Raw genomic sequence first — 13403 nt, forward strand, 5'->3', positions numbered from 1 at the left:
ATCACAAGATTACAGTCTGATTTGAGGGCAATGGCAATAAAAGTTTGTTCTTTAAAATGTAAAAACAATGGCGATATATCCATGCAAATTTAACATGAGATGTTAATATTTTATTTTCCAAAGGCTGTCTTTAATTTTCTCTATAGATCTCTAAAAGCTTGAAATTTGTACTCCTAAATTAGAATAAACTAAAATATTAAAATAAACAGAAAAAACTCATTACAACTTGCTGTATAATCAATGTGGTTTTATGCAGTTGTATATAGATAAAGTTTAACAAAAGCTTGTTAGGTGTGTTACTTAGGTGTTATTGAAAGGTATCTTGTGCAGAGTTTACAAATGACCAAAATAATTTTAAAGAACAAAAATATTCACGCTCATGAATAAGTATTTCTTCCTAGCAACCTTCATTCAAGAACTGTGTATTTACTAGATGTAAAGAAGGCAACAATATTATACCATGCTGTGGAAAAAATGGCATACACAGAACATACCATGGCCTATCTAGCATTTTCACACCCAGTATTTGTTTGACTAAATACTGAGTGCAAAGATGACCATTATTTTTACCTCATTAAAATGTGGGGTTTTTCTCCATTCCCTAAATAGCTGATAGACTATTTTAAAAAGGCACATTACAATCCTGTTAGAGAACTGTTAAAAATTAAATCCCTAATGTTGCATTCTAGTCACTTTCAGCAGTCATTTAAAAAAGACACTATGATAGCATCTAATGGACTGTCACCAGAAGGGTGACCAGTAAATAATTGAATTTGACATGATTAGTAAAGAACACAGATTATCTGCATCTGCCTTTACAACTTCAGCAAATACTTTAACAAGGGCCCTTAAATGTATTCAAATACTCTGCATAAGACAGAGATTGTCTATTGTTCTTTTTAGTTATGAAGTTGATCATCTGTTAAGGCAAAGTGAGAGATAATCTACTTTTGATGTTAAAATGTGTGTATATATACATATAAATACACACAATATATGAAAGATGTACAGATATGCATACCCAGAAATACTTCTCTGAACTCTTGGTTTATGGCTTATTTTGATTACAGACACAAAGGTTATACAATGTAAGTGTCACTGTGCCTCAAAAGTACACCATTTATTATCTCTTTTTTACTGGAGTATCATGCAAGAAATTAGTTAACTACGTGACCTGCTTAATAAAGCCGTCCACTCTAACAGCACAAAGTGCGAAGTGAAGATTACACCATGTGCAGGAAGTTCACCATGGGAAGAGCCTACAAGCACCAGTCTCCTAAGCTGAATTTCAGTAACATAGCACATTATTTTGAAGTATCACAGCTTATTTTGGAAATAATAACTATTTTTAAACACCTTCCTACAGATTACCAAATTTAGAAAGCAACTTAAGCCCATGAAAAAAATTACTGTTATTTCTGACTTGAGATTTAAAAGAAACTCCTACAAAAGTGGGAACATATATTGCCGTTTAGTATAAGAAATTAATTAAGTCTTCTACACTAACAGTGTAGGATATGTAGAATATAAATTTTCATAAGAGACTGCCTCCTCTACATCTGTCTGTGGAAGGGACAGACACAAATATACAACTTTAATAAAATCTGCCAGGTGTAAAAAAGTTACATATAGTTTGTTATAAAATAAAGCAAAGCAGAAAGAAATACTTAACCAAACAAGACTTCCTGGAATAACAGAACAAATAAAGCCTTTTTCCTGAGGCCCATTCCTATCTTGAAAGACATTCGACTTTCAATTGCCATATAATTATTCTCTAACAGGTTCACTGTTCAGTTAATTTATCCCAAGACACAAGTAACAAGATATTTTTACTCCTAATAGTCTTTTGACATCTTGGCTCTGAATGAATTTAAAAGGAATGACAAGTTCAAAAGAAAAATACTAAATGTACATATGTTTGTATATATGGTCTAAAATACCACTCATCACACAGAATCATCAATATAACTAATAAAATACACCAAAATGAAATATGTAAATTTAGACTCATTTTTAGTTATATAATAAGTTTTCTTCTACCATACTGACAATATTCATATAACTTTACTTTTAGATTTGTATTTTATTTAGTATAATTAAAACTACTTTCACTAGGAACCTGTCAACTGAGAGTAATAACTAGCAACACTGAGGGTTTACTGAGTGTCAGGAGCTTTTTCTAAGCTCTTTACAACTCATTATTTAATCTCGAAAACAATCCCATGTGTGTGGTACTATTTCCTTCCTATTTTAAGATGAAGAATCTGTGCTCCAGAAAGCTAATTAACTTGTCTATGGTTATATTTCTAGTAGACAGCACGGGCAGGTTTAGAACCTTGGTGGTTTGGCTTGATACTCTTAATTGCTACTTAAATACTGACTTCCTAGTGATAACAATGCAGAGAAAGGTGTTAGACAACTCATCTATTTATAAAAAAATCACACAGTGATTATACAGTATGTTGGATAATTTAAACTTTAATATGGGAAAAAACAGATGAAAGTCAAAGGCTATAAAATTGATTTCTCGTATTGTGTAAAAGGCCTGTGGTTGTAGGGACTAACAGATCTACAATGATACTTGTCCCTTCTTGTCAATAACAAGACTCCCAACAACTGGTAGGTACAGAGCTGCTGGAGTAAAAATTTCATTTTTACTGTAGTTCAATGTGACTGTGTGTGTAAAGTCTGGTTAACAGGACCCAAAATAAAAGTTATATATGCAATTTCTGAAAAATATTCTTCAAAGGGAAAGCTTATCTTTCTTTTACCCTGCTTGCTGGAATTGTGGCTAAACCCAAAACCAGTATTAGATCAGGAGGCTTGAGTTGGATTAAGCATAACAGAACAAGATAACTTAAATCCATGAAAGTCACATTACTCTTCTTATGTAAGAGAAATAAACTGTCTCATTTAAGCCATCTGAGGTTTCTGTTATCTCAGGAAACCTAGCTTTTCAAATAATGTTCTACAGTGATAAATTTCAATCACTTTTTTAAAAAACTACTTTAAGAAACTATAAGCTATAACGATGTTAACATAACTATAAATAATGAGTATTATTTTGGGGGACATTAAGATATTTAATTTAAAATAAATTTTAAAAATATGTATTTTTCAAGTGTCAGCATCACTACATTTTTCAACTGTTAGTATCAAGTGTCAGTAGAAAATATTTTAATCTATTCGATTTCAAATAGCAATTTACATAATACATATATAAAAAGACTTGATTCACATTAGGCACTTTATATATAATCTGAGCAACTGAAAGTACTTAGAAATATGAGCATTCAATACAAAAATTTGTCATTTGTATAGAAGAATTTATTTGGTTTATATGTAGAGCAAGTAGCTAGTCCCACATCATCTATCTACCTGGCCTCTTTGTGTTTTTCCAATCAGACACACTCCTATTGTAGGATATTTCTACTTTTCCACTTTTCTGCTTGAAATGTGTTTGTCCAGTCAGGCGTGGTAGTGTGGCATATACCATAATCCCAGCACTTTGAGAAGCTGAGGCAAAAGCATCAAAATTTGAGGCCAGCCTGGGCAATCTAGTGAGACCCAGTCTGAAAATAAATAAATAATAATAACAACAATAAAGGGTTGTGAATGATGTATTCAATCCCCAGTCTCTCTCTCTCTCTCTCTCTCTCTCTCTCACACACACACACACACACACACACGCACACACACATACACACTCACCCAGATATTATGAAACTTGTACCCCTCAGTTATTTCAGATTTGTGAGAGATGGCATTACAGGCCATCTTCTCCAAAACAGTAGCTTCTTTCTTTTTCTAACCCATATTATGTGTTTATTCTCTAACAATTTCTGGTGGTCTGTACTTTTAAAAGCAGAAGATGTACATGGGCAAGGACTCTGTTCTTTTGTTCTATACTATAATTCTACCATTTACAACAGAGCCAAGCATATAAAAGGCTCACAAATATTTGTTGAATGGATTAAATATCTTATTCCATTATGTAAATTATATATTCAATTATATATGCATATATACAAGGCACAAGAAAGATAATCTAAAAGTAAACAAAACAATTATAGAAGAAGCTTAATTTTAACTCATTTTTCAAATCTCTTTAGCATTTTCCAGGATAGCAGGAGGCTGCTAACGTTCTAGTTTATTCTTTGACAACATAAAATTTTCCCTTCTCCACAACTATTTTGTTTAATGAAAACTAATTCTCCCTTAACTCTGGTTTCGTTTTCTGAAGTTTCACTAACTCATGGCTAAGTGTGGTCTGAAAACAACTGATGAAAAATTTCAGAAATAAAAAAGAAAAAGTCTTAATCTTTAAATTGGGTGTTGTTCTGAGTCAGGAAATTATCATACTGGCCTGCTCCATCTTGCCCAGGATATGGATCATCCTTTTTCCAGTGTGTCCAAGCTGTATATGCTACTCATCTACTGTATATATAATAACTTGTCTCAGCAATCAGACTGACTGTCATGGGATTTCACAGGACTCCATTGGAGGCCCTTAATTATACCCCTACGTGCACACACAAAAAGAACAGCAAAGCCCTAACACTCATAGTTAATGATTTCAACATAGTGATAATAAAACTATTACAACACAAAGGGAGAACTAAACATTTAAGTCACAGAATCATAAAAAGTCTAGAAGTTATATTATTTAGAAAGAGGCAGTATGGTACAGTAGACAAAAGTACAAATTGGAGAGCAGTAAGTTTCACCACTTAGTAGCAGCAAAACTTGGATAGTAATTGTTAAGAGTAAGTCAGAGTTGCCCAACTGTAAAATACCTACGTGTTAGTTGTGAAAATAAATGATACGTATATGATAAATTACATAGCTATATTAAACACATACATCTTTAACTGAAGATATTTAATGCTTCTTATTTGTTTCAAATAAAGCATGGCTCCCACTAGTTAGGTACACTCTTTCAATGTTTTTTAATCATTTACATTTCACTTTACTTCTAAATCCAATCGGAAAAAAATGTTCATATTGTATCTGGTAAAATCCACTTATAATGTGGTCATTACCAACCTTGAATAACTCCAATCTCTGCTCAGATCCAAGGGGCAGGACAGTCATTCCTGACCTCATTCCCAAATCTCAATGCATGCCTCATAAAAGCCTAAGAATAAGATCATACAAATGTAGAAAAGACCCTTAGATCCAAAGTATCATATCCCAACAGAGCAACAGAACCATCTCCTTACCCACATCTAATAAAAACTATCAATCAACTTTCAAGAGTCCTTTGAAATCAAGCAATTTCAAGAGCCCTTGAAATCAGTCTACTTAACTCACTCTTAAATCAGGATCTATCCAGAATTTTTCATCTAACACTGCTTAAAAATTTTCTAATTTTTACTCAATCAATACTATAGAATCTATGAAACACCGAAGAACGCAGAATACCAAGTTTTGTTTCAAGTATAATCACAAAAGACAACAATACCAAAAGATTAAACATGTCATTAATCATCTAGTAAGATGATATATTATGATACTTACTGCAATAAAACATTCACATAATAATCAAAAGCACATATGCATGTACCAAGTGTTACAATGAAAAGCAGTATTTTTTACACTCGATTTGTACATATGCGTACATATGTACATACAGACACACATATATACTGTATATATAAGTATATGAAAAACAAAGACTGCAAAAGTCACTGAAAACAAGGAAAGTCAGAGAAACCATCAGAGCCATGAGAAGCCTAAGATGTGACAAAATGTAACACAATGTCCTAGACAGAATTCTCAATAGTCATTAAGCAAAAACTAGGGAAATACGAATAACATGGATTTTAGTCAATCATAAATTATCAATATGGGTGTGCTAGTTTCAATAAATGTATCCTATTAATGGTTATCAACACAGGTGACAGTGACTGTAGGGTATATGAAAACCCTGCTATCTGTGCACCTTTTCTATAAAATGTGAAAAAATAAGTTGAACTAGAAATTCCAAAACTTTTCACTGTATAAGGGTTTTAAATGAAAGTAATGGCAACAATAAGAATACCAAATGAATGACCAAATAGAGATAGCAGCAATGAATAATTTGTATAAAACTTAAAAAGAAGTTAGCAACATAAACCACCCATAACCATCAGTGAAAAGTAGTATTCAGTGAACTACTTGAGATACTCAACATCAGCATAAATTATGTTAGCTAATTCTGCCCAGCTGGAGGTTAATATATGAGGTGCAACCACACTGAAGCTCGTCTAGGGTGAGAGTCCCTGGTTGGCAAGGTAGCCGCACTAGAAGCATTTTCATGTTAAAATAAACTACGCATGAATTGAAGAGTATAGCTACATATGTCTAGAGCCTCCAGAATAATCTAAGTTTATCTTATAGAAATCAACACAAAACTCGCTGAATTTTATTTAAAAATTAAAAACTTCTAAATGTCTCCCTGTAGTGGAATGGTTACACAATTATTCGATACACAAAAACACTGCTACATATGGAAATTTTTAAAAGTTATAACAAATAATAAGAATATGAATAACTACAAAAAGGATTAACCATTCGACTAATAATTTATTGAACTGCTCCTATTTTCTTAGCATTATGTTAGATTTTTGATTCGAGGTAAAGCAAAAGCAGATATGGTCCCCTTACCCATGACACAGCTTCATTTCAAGTACATATATTATAAAACAAACTGCCACCAAGTATTGCATCTGAGTTAACTGAGAACAACAATCAGATTAAAACAGAGTATGATTCTCTACAAGTTTTTCAACAAACATAATCTCCCCTTGCTAAGGGTCAAAGATCCAGCTGCGGGACACAGACTTCCGCTGCGCACAGACTGTGGCACACACCCCATCACCTCTGCTGTTTTCTGAACCCTAAAGCAGCAGTCATGGATGTTTCAGGGACATACAACTCTGTTGGGACAATGAGGATTTAAAGGACCGTATTAAGAATGCTGTGAAGCTGTAATGGAAGGGCAGAGTGGTAGATCCATAAAGGAAAAACAAATCACTAAAGAGAAACGTAAGGCAGTGGAAAGGCCGCTAACAAACAAGCCATTTACTACAGGAGACCTGGAAAGGCTCAGAAATAAGCAGCTCAGGTTACCATGAGGGTAGGTGCGCGAACGTGCTAATTTTTAAAAGAACCACAGATATACACAGCCACCTTTTGCAGCTAAGTCTAAAGCTTCTAGGCAGAAGACTAAAGTCATATGTTCGGATCCACTTCCCGACAAGGAAAGAACTAGGAACAAACAGTGCAAGGGTCTCATCTGATTGGCTCTTCGCTATCACTACCAGTTAGTTCCCTCTGCTTTGTCACTTTTATACCTTACTTCTAAGTATGAATAAGATTCAAAGTATTTCATCAAAGCCTCGAACCTAATGGGGAAAAACAGAGGAACTAGATGAAGCACTGAAAAATAATTTTCCAACACTATAATGTCCTCTGAGCAAATAAGAGCAAACAAGAATAAGATGATACTATACAAAATGCCTGAAAATTGCTTCAACAGAGGGCCTTAAAAATCAATCAAAAAAAGTTTAAAATGAAACCAATGACAGACCTCTTCAAAACTAAAATAAAAGCAAAAACAATAAAAAATAGACAATCAGATGATGAGTATAGGGAGTTTAATATTTGACAAACAAGAATTCAAAAAAGCAGTAATGTCAAAAAATATGTTTTAAAGAAAAATGCTCCAAATTTCCGTGAACTAAGGAAATGAACATCTGTATTAAAAGCATCAAAATGAATGCTTAGCTGAATAAACATAAAAAGGCAGGCACAGAGGTGACATACACCCCAAAGCTGGCATTTCATCACTAGTTAACTTCAGAGCCACAGATATGCAAAAAATCCTAAAATTTCTCAAAACGAAAACAATTGAAACTAAGACAATCACAGGAACAAATAATTTCAGTATAGCACTAAATTGAGAGTAGCTCTGAAGTTAAAAGGTAAAGAAGCAAGCCTATTCTAAATTGCTACTATATAATTTCATACCAGGCTAAGTAAAACACTTATTTCTAAGTAAAATAAATGTTTTCGTATACAGAGGCACTCACAATTCACGTCCCACTGGTAGGAAAGTATTGTAAGCAGACGTAACAAAGCAGAGGTATAGACTGTCAAGGAAAAGGATGCTGAGGTCAAGACACAAACTTCTCAGCGAAGAGGGACTCCAGGGACTCTGGAAGTCCTAGGTGACAGTCAGGAGGGCTGCAAGAAGGATGACTCCAGAGACGGGGAAAAAGCCATCTGGATAACTGTATGATGCACTTGCATCTACTGAAAGAAGCTTGCTAGTTCTATAAATAAATTTTGAAATGAATTAATGATAAGTACTTAAAAAACTAAGCCAAAAACCAGACAAGACAATGATTAATTTCAGGAGAAACAAAGTTGTGTGAAGAAGAAAACGGCATAATACAAAGTAGTCAAGGTTGATTTATGAATATTACTTGTATTCTCTCAGTAATAGAACACCTGAACTCGACAAAAATAACTGTATAACCATTATGAGAGGCCAGAGTAGGGGAAGTGCTGATGTGTAAGCCACAGGAGGGCGTCAACATTTAATAACTCAAATGTAAAAAATACAAAAGCGTAACTATATTGCTTACAACTGCCTGAAAAACCAGTTAGTAAAAAAAGTTCATGGCAGCTGCATCTAAGCAATAGGAATCAGAAGCAGGAGGAGGTAGAAGACTTCTATTTTTTAAAAATATTAGCCTTGTGGCTCTGTTTCAGTCACACACACACACAACTTTTTATGAATTTAACCAAATTGGAGAGAAGGTAAAGATCTGAACATTCAAGTGTTTTAAATTAACATAGAAAAATACGAGATTGGAAAAATTATACATCAAAATACCAACTGTAGTATTTTAGTTTGTGGGGCTATTTTAAAACTTGATTGCTACAGAAATGTTCTTTAATGAGTATTACTTTAAATATATAGAAAACAAAAAATGATTAAATGTTATATTTTTGAGAACCAAGAGACTCAGATATTCCTCTGAACTCCCTAACAGCTTGTTATCCTAGGCCTGATCATCCAAAGTGCTTGTCTTTATCATTGCAATTTACATACAGTAAACATGTTCTGTTGTTTCACTTTTCACTTCAAAATGAGAGCCATGAATCCATATTTAAAATCACGAGAAAGATGTGGTAAAGAACAAACTTTAAGTGTTCTAAACGAATATGATTATTTAAAAAATCATTACAATTTTGTCAGATAGGTTTCAGTTTTAAACAATGAAAACTAAAATGCATCATAATTCAAGTCACGTATCAAAACATTCAAAGAGGTCTGAAAGAAATAATGCTCAATTATATCCTCAAATTTAATAATACTGTTAAGAAAGACAACTACATAAAGATAAAGCTTAAAAGTCTCCTCATGATATTTCAAGCAAATTTTCTAAGCCAAGAACGTTTACACCATATTCTTACAATGTGGTTGTGAGTCTGCAGATGTGGTCACTGATGACGAAAGTTAGACTCCTAGAAACTGCACTCGCATTAAGATGAACTGAATTCTGAGTAGCCAGAGGGTGAAGTGTGAAGAGCAGTCCTCTCAGTGTCAGAATACGTTGAATAAAACGTACAGTTCTCCTAGGTTACATACGTTTTAAACTTAATTATTTTTCTTCTTATTAAAGACCAGTGTTCACTGGAAAAAGAAAAACGAGGAATAAGGAGGAAATAAATGTAGTTTCCTGACTACTCTGTAACATGAAAGGCAGGGATGCAGCTCAGTGGCAGAGCTCCTGTCTAACTTGTACAGGGCCCTGGGTTCAATATGCAAAAGGCAAAAAATGAAAGGATAAACAGCAATCTCTCCTGAATTACCATTTTAAAAAGACATTATAGTACAAGATAGCTGTTTCTCATCCAAAATACTTGAGACTAGAAGAGTTTTAGGGTTTTGATATTTTTCCTCATGCTTGTTCAATTTTGGAAGTTGCATAAACAACTGAGTGATTATCTTAGGGATGGGAGCCCTCAACAAGAAGTTTCTGAACACTTTATGAACACAGCCTGTAAGTAATTCTATGCAATATTTTTAGTGTTTTTGCCTTTGAACTGTGACAAGTTGTGAGGAGAGAGATGAAATTTTCTACTTTCCATCATTTTGGGATTCAACAAGTTTTAGATTTTGGGACACTGTAGGTTTTGGAGTTTGAGATTAACGATATTCAATCTGTACATGTTTTTTTTCCTATGCCTTTATTTTTGACAATTGTGAAAATTTTAACTCTAGGAAACATGAGCCCTGAAGAAAAGCAAACTCAAGTGTTAAGAAATGGATCCCTCTCTGCCAAGAGGAATGAGGTAGCGCCTTGCAAGAGGATATGACAACTCTGCAAGTATATGAATTGCATTTGTTTTATTCTGCAGTTTGTTATACTTTAATACACATATTAAACTTGCCCAATTTTTCATAGCTATCTTAGCTCTTGTCTCCTGTGTCAAAATTTCTACAAAGTATGTTATATTTTCAGTTTTTATGTTTTACTAGTACGTGTTTCCAATACACAATACAACATACAACACACACTCCACGGGTGTGGACCCAGGAAGCCGCAAGGTTAATCTGCTCTCAGAGTTGAGAACCTCTGTCCAGCTCAAAGGTTCTGAAGTTGCAAAGTACAAGTTCACACAAATGATATCAAAAATCATACCGCTCATTCCATAGCTTTGTACTTCAATCTTACATTAAGAAGGAAAAGTGGAAGAAAAGAATCTGGTACTACCACAACCACTTAACACCTTACAGAACTAACTTATTATGTCAAGGGTTAGGGTCCCTAAAATATGAAGTGTTTCTTACAATTCAAGAGTTTTAGGAGCTTAACAAGTCAATAATTAATAAAAATGGTCCTATATATTCAGTGATTCCTAGCTTTAAAAAGGCTTTAAAAACATTCATTTCTGTGTGTACATGTATCAACCCTACCTTCAGGAAAATAATCATATGTGCTGCAAACATGGAAATAAAAATAAAAAATAAGAACATTCAAAATCCTTTTTCTTGAACTTCCTCTAACTATTCAGAGTGCACAGGTAAAGATATCATGATCTGCTGAGACAGATCTTTTCAAGAAATGTTATGTAAACTATACTTCCCACAGTTTTCAAGCCAGTTTCTATGAACTGAAGTTAAATTTCTGCCCTCATGTCAGTGGAGAGGATAAGCAATTTTTGGTAAAAATGCTTATACAGTTAAGACATTTTTACAGGTTGTGGCAGGTGGGAAGAGTTTTAACAAGAGTCTGTACTGTTCTTTCATTTTAAGGGGCAATGAACTGACACAAACATAAGATGATCATGGATTATTTAAATGTTTGCAAATCTACAACTGCAAAATTACAGTTCTGTTACTTGGCAAGGTATGATTTTCTTTAACCACTAAAATCTCCATATTTGTTCTTTAAAAAGAAAAAATATTTTACCTAGAATCAACAGTCATCAGCAAATACGATGCTAACTGAAGGAAAACACTGCAGAATAAACAAAGCAGATCGCTTGGTGCTACTCCCACAAGAGGAAGCACGACAGTGTGTCAGTGTCTGCGATTCTGAGGGACGGAGCCGAGTCACAGCCAGCCAGCATCAGGCGGCCCTGGGGTGCTGCGGGGACAGCCGCCTCTGCCCAGTGCCTCAGCACCAACAGCCCCCTCCCTCCGGGCTTCCGTGTCTGCCTGGCCCCTCGGTCTGGTTCACGGTCTGCCTCAGGACTTTTCCATCAGTGGTTGCCCAGGTTCCAGGTTCAGCTTCCATACTCCACATCTACCCGGAGTGCTTCCCTAAGTGTCCTCTGCTCTCTCCCTGCACAGGAGCTACAGCACTAGCTACGCGGACACTGCGCCCTGCGGAAGGGCTGCCTCCTTCCCTGGTAGGGCCCACATTCCACGTGTGTGCCTGTTTCACACAATGCACAGCCGGGCTCTGCAGGCACGGTGGGCACGGTTAGGGGGCACAGTGCAGTGACCACACCACTGCTGGCTGCTGCCATTTCAGCCCGTGCAACTCCAAGACTAGACTCTTCCTGCCAGCTAGGACAGGTCACACAACCCAAAGTGTTAAGTTCTGGAGGGTTCCTACTGACCTGTACAAACCACTTGGTAGGCACCTGGGTACAAGTGAGGATGATGGAGTGCTTCTCACTGGGTTCCAATGAGGCCAGTCCACTCCGCTTGGTGGCATGCTCACAGGTACTCCTTTCTCTTTCCCTTTACACTTCCACTAGCTATGAATGCGCATTTGCAGCTGTGCCTGCCACCCTGGCCCCAGCTGGCCTCCACCAACCACCCCCTTCTCTGCTATTCACCTTTCCTGAGGGACAGGTCACCTTTCCTGACCCATGTGGCCCCAGGACCCTGTGGAATGATGCCACATGGCTCCCTGGGCCAGAGCAAGCAGACACACAAGGCACTCACACTGAGCTGGGTCATTACATAGCCATGTTGTGACAATGCTTTGATGGCCCTGGGGAAAGGCCTGCATGGCAAAGACCTGAGTCCTCTGCCAGCAGCCTGTGCTAACTGGCCAGCCACCCAAGCGCACCTTTCTGGAAGGGAGCCCCGGCCTGGTCAAGCTTCAACTGAATGCTGGTTCGGCCAGGTGACTGCAACCTTGAGGGAGACCCTAGGCCAAACTACTCAGTCCAACTGCTCCCAAATCCCTACCTACGGAAAGCATGTGACACAGTAAATGCTTACTGCTGATTTAAACTGTGAAATGGTGGGGAAATTTGCTTTACAGCAACAGATAGCCCATAAATCTTCTCTTTCCTCGCGTTCACACAGTTTTCTGCAAATGTTCATATTAATATAAAAAGACATAACTCATTTTTAAAATTGAATCCCAATTTCTAGCTTCTTTTTCATTAAATCCCAGGAGAAAGATGAAGGAAATGGTTAGTTTCCAAACCATACTTTGAAATGTAAAATAAAGAGTTACTTGGAAAAGTTTTTCTGAAAGGGATAAAAATATGAGAAAGATGGGCTATACATGAAGAGCTTCCCCAGAGAAGCATAACGAGAAGAGGAAAAAACAAATTCATGGATTAACCCTGGTTTCTTTCTTCTACTTGCCATCATGTTCCTTTGGCAGGTTCTACTGAGATCTAGTCCAAAGACAAACTGTTGATGATCCCAGTATGGAAAGGAAAAAAAATATCTATATTTATCGATCTATATACATAATATGATACTGCATAAAGCAATGGCATTTGTAGTAGTCAGAAAAGAAAGAAAAACTTTTAAGTGGAAGCACTCAGGCATAATTTAAACATGTATATGATGGAATTTACACAAGCACCAGTGTTACTCCTTTTATTTTATGTAGAGATTTCTCAGATTTTTTTCCTTTCTTTGGACTTTA

At 35.8% G+C, this 13403-nt stretch overlaps 1 protein-coding gene across 2 annotated transcripts in view; it reads right to left on the reverse strand.

Moving 5' to 3' along the window:
* Positions 1-13403, reverse strand: part of Cpeb2 (cytoplasmic polyadenylation element binding protein 2) — a 58767-nt gene that overhangs the window by 30602 nt on the left and 14762 nt on the right. The window contains exon 1 of one of the 2 annotated variants that reach the window (XM_063230153.1): positions 5047-5464. The exons of the other annotated variant lie outside the window; for it this stretch is intronic. The gene's annotated coding sequence lies outside the window, so the exon portion shown is untranslated. Of the gene's footprint in view, positions 1-5046; positions 5465-13403 lie in introns of those variants that run through there. 2 annotated transcript variants of the gene reach the window in all.

This window comes from Cavia porcellus, unplaced genomic scaffold (genome assembly GCF_034190915.1).
Source record: "Cavia porcellus strain 051 isolate PalLab524CR breed Dunkin Hartley unplaced genomic scaffold, mCavPor4.1 scaffold_18, whole genome shotgun sequence".
Classification (NCBI taxonomy): domain Eukaryota; kingdom Metazoa; phylum Chordata; class Mammalia; order Rodentia; family Caviidae; genus Cavia; species Cavia porcellus.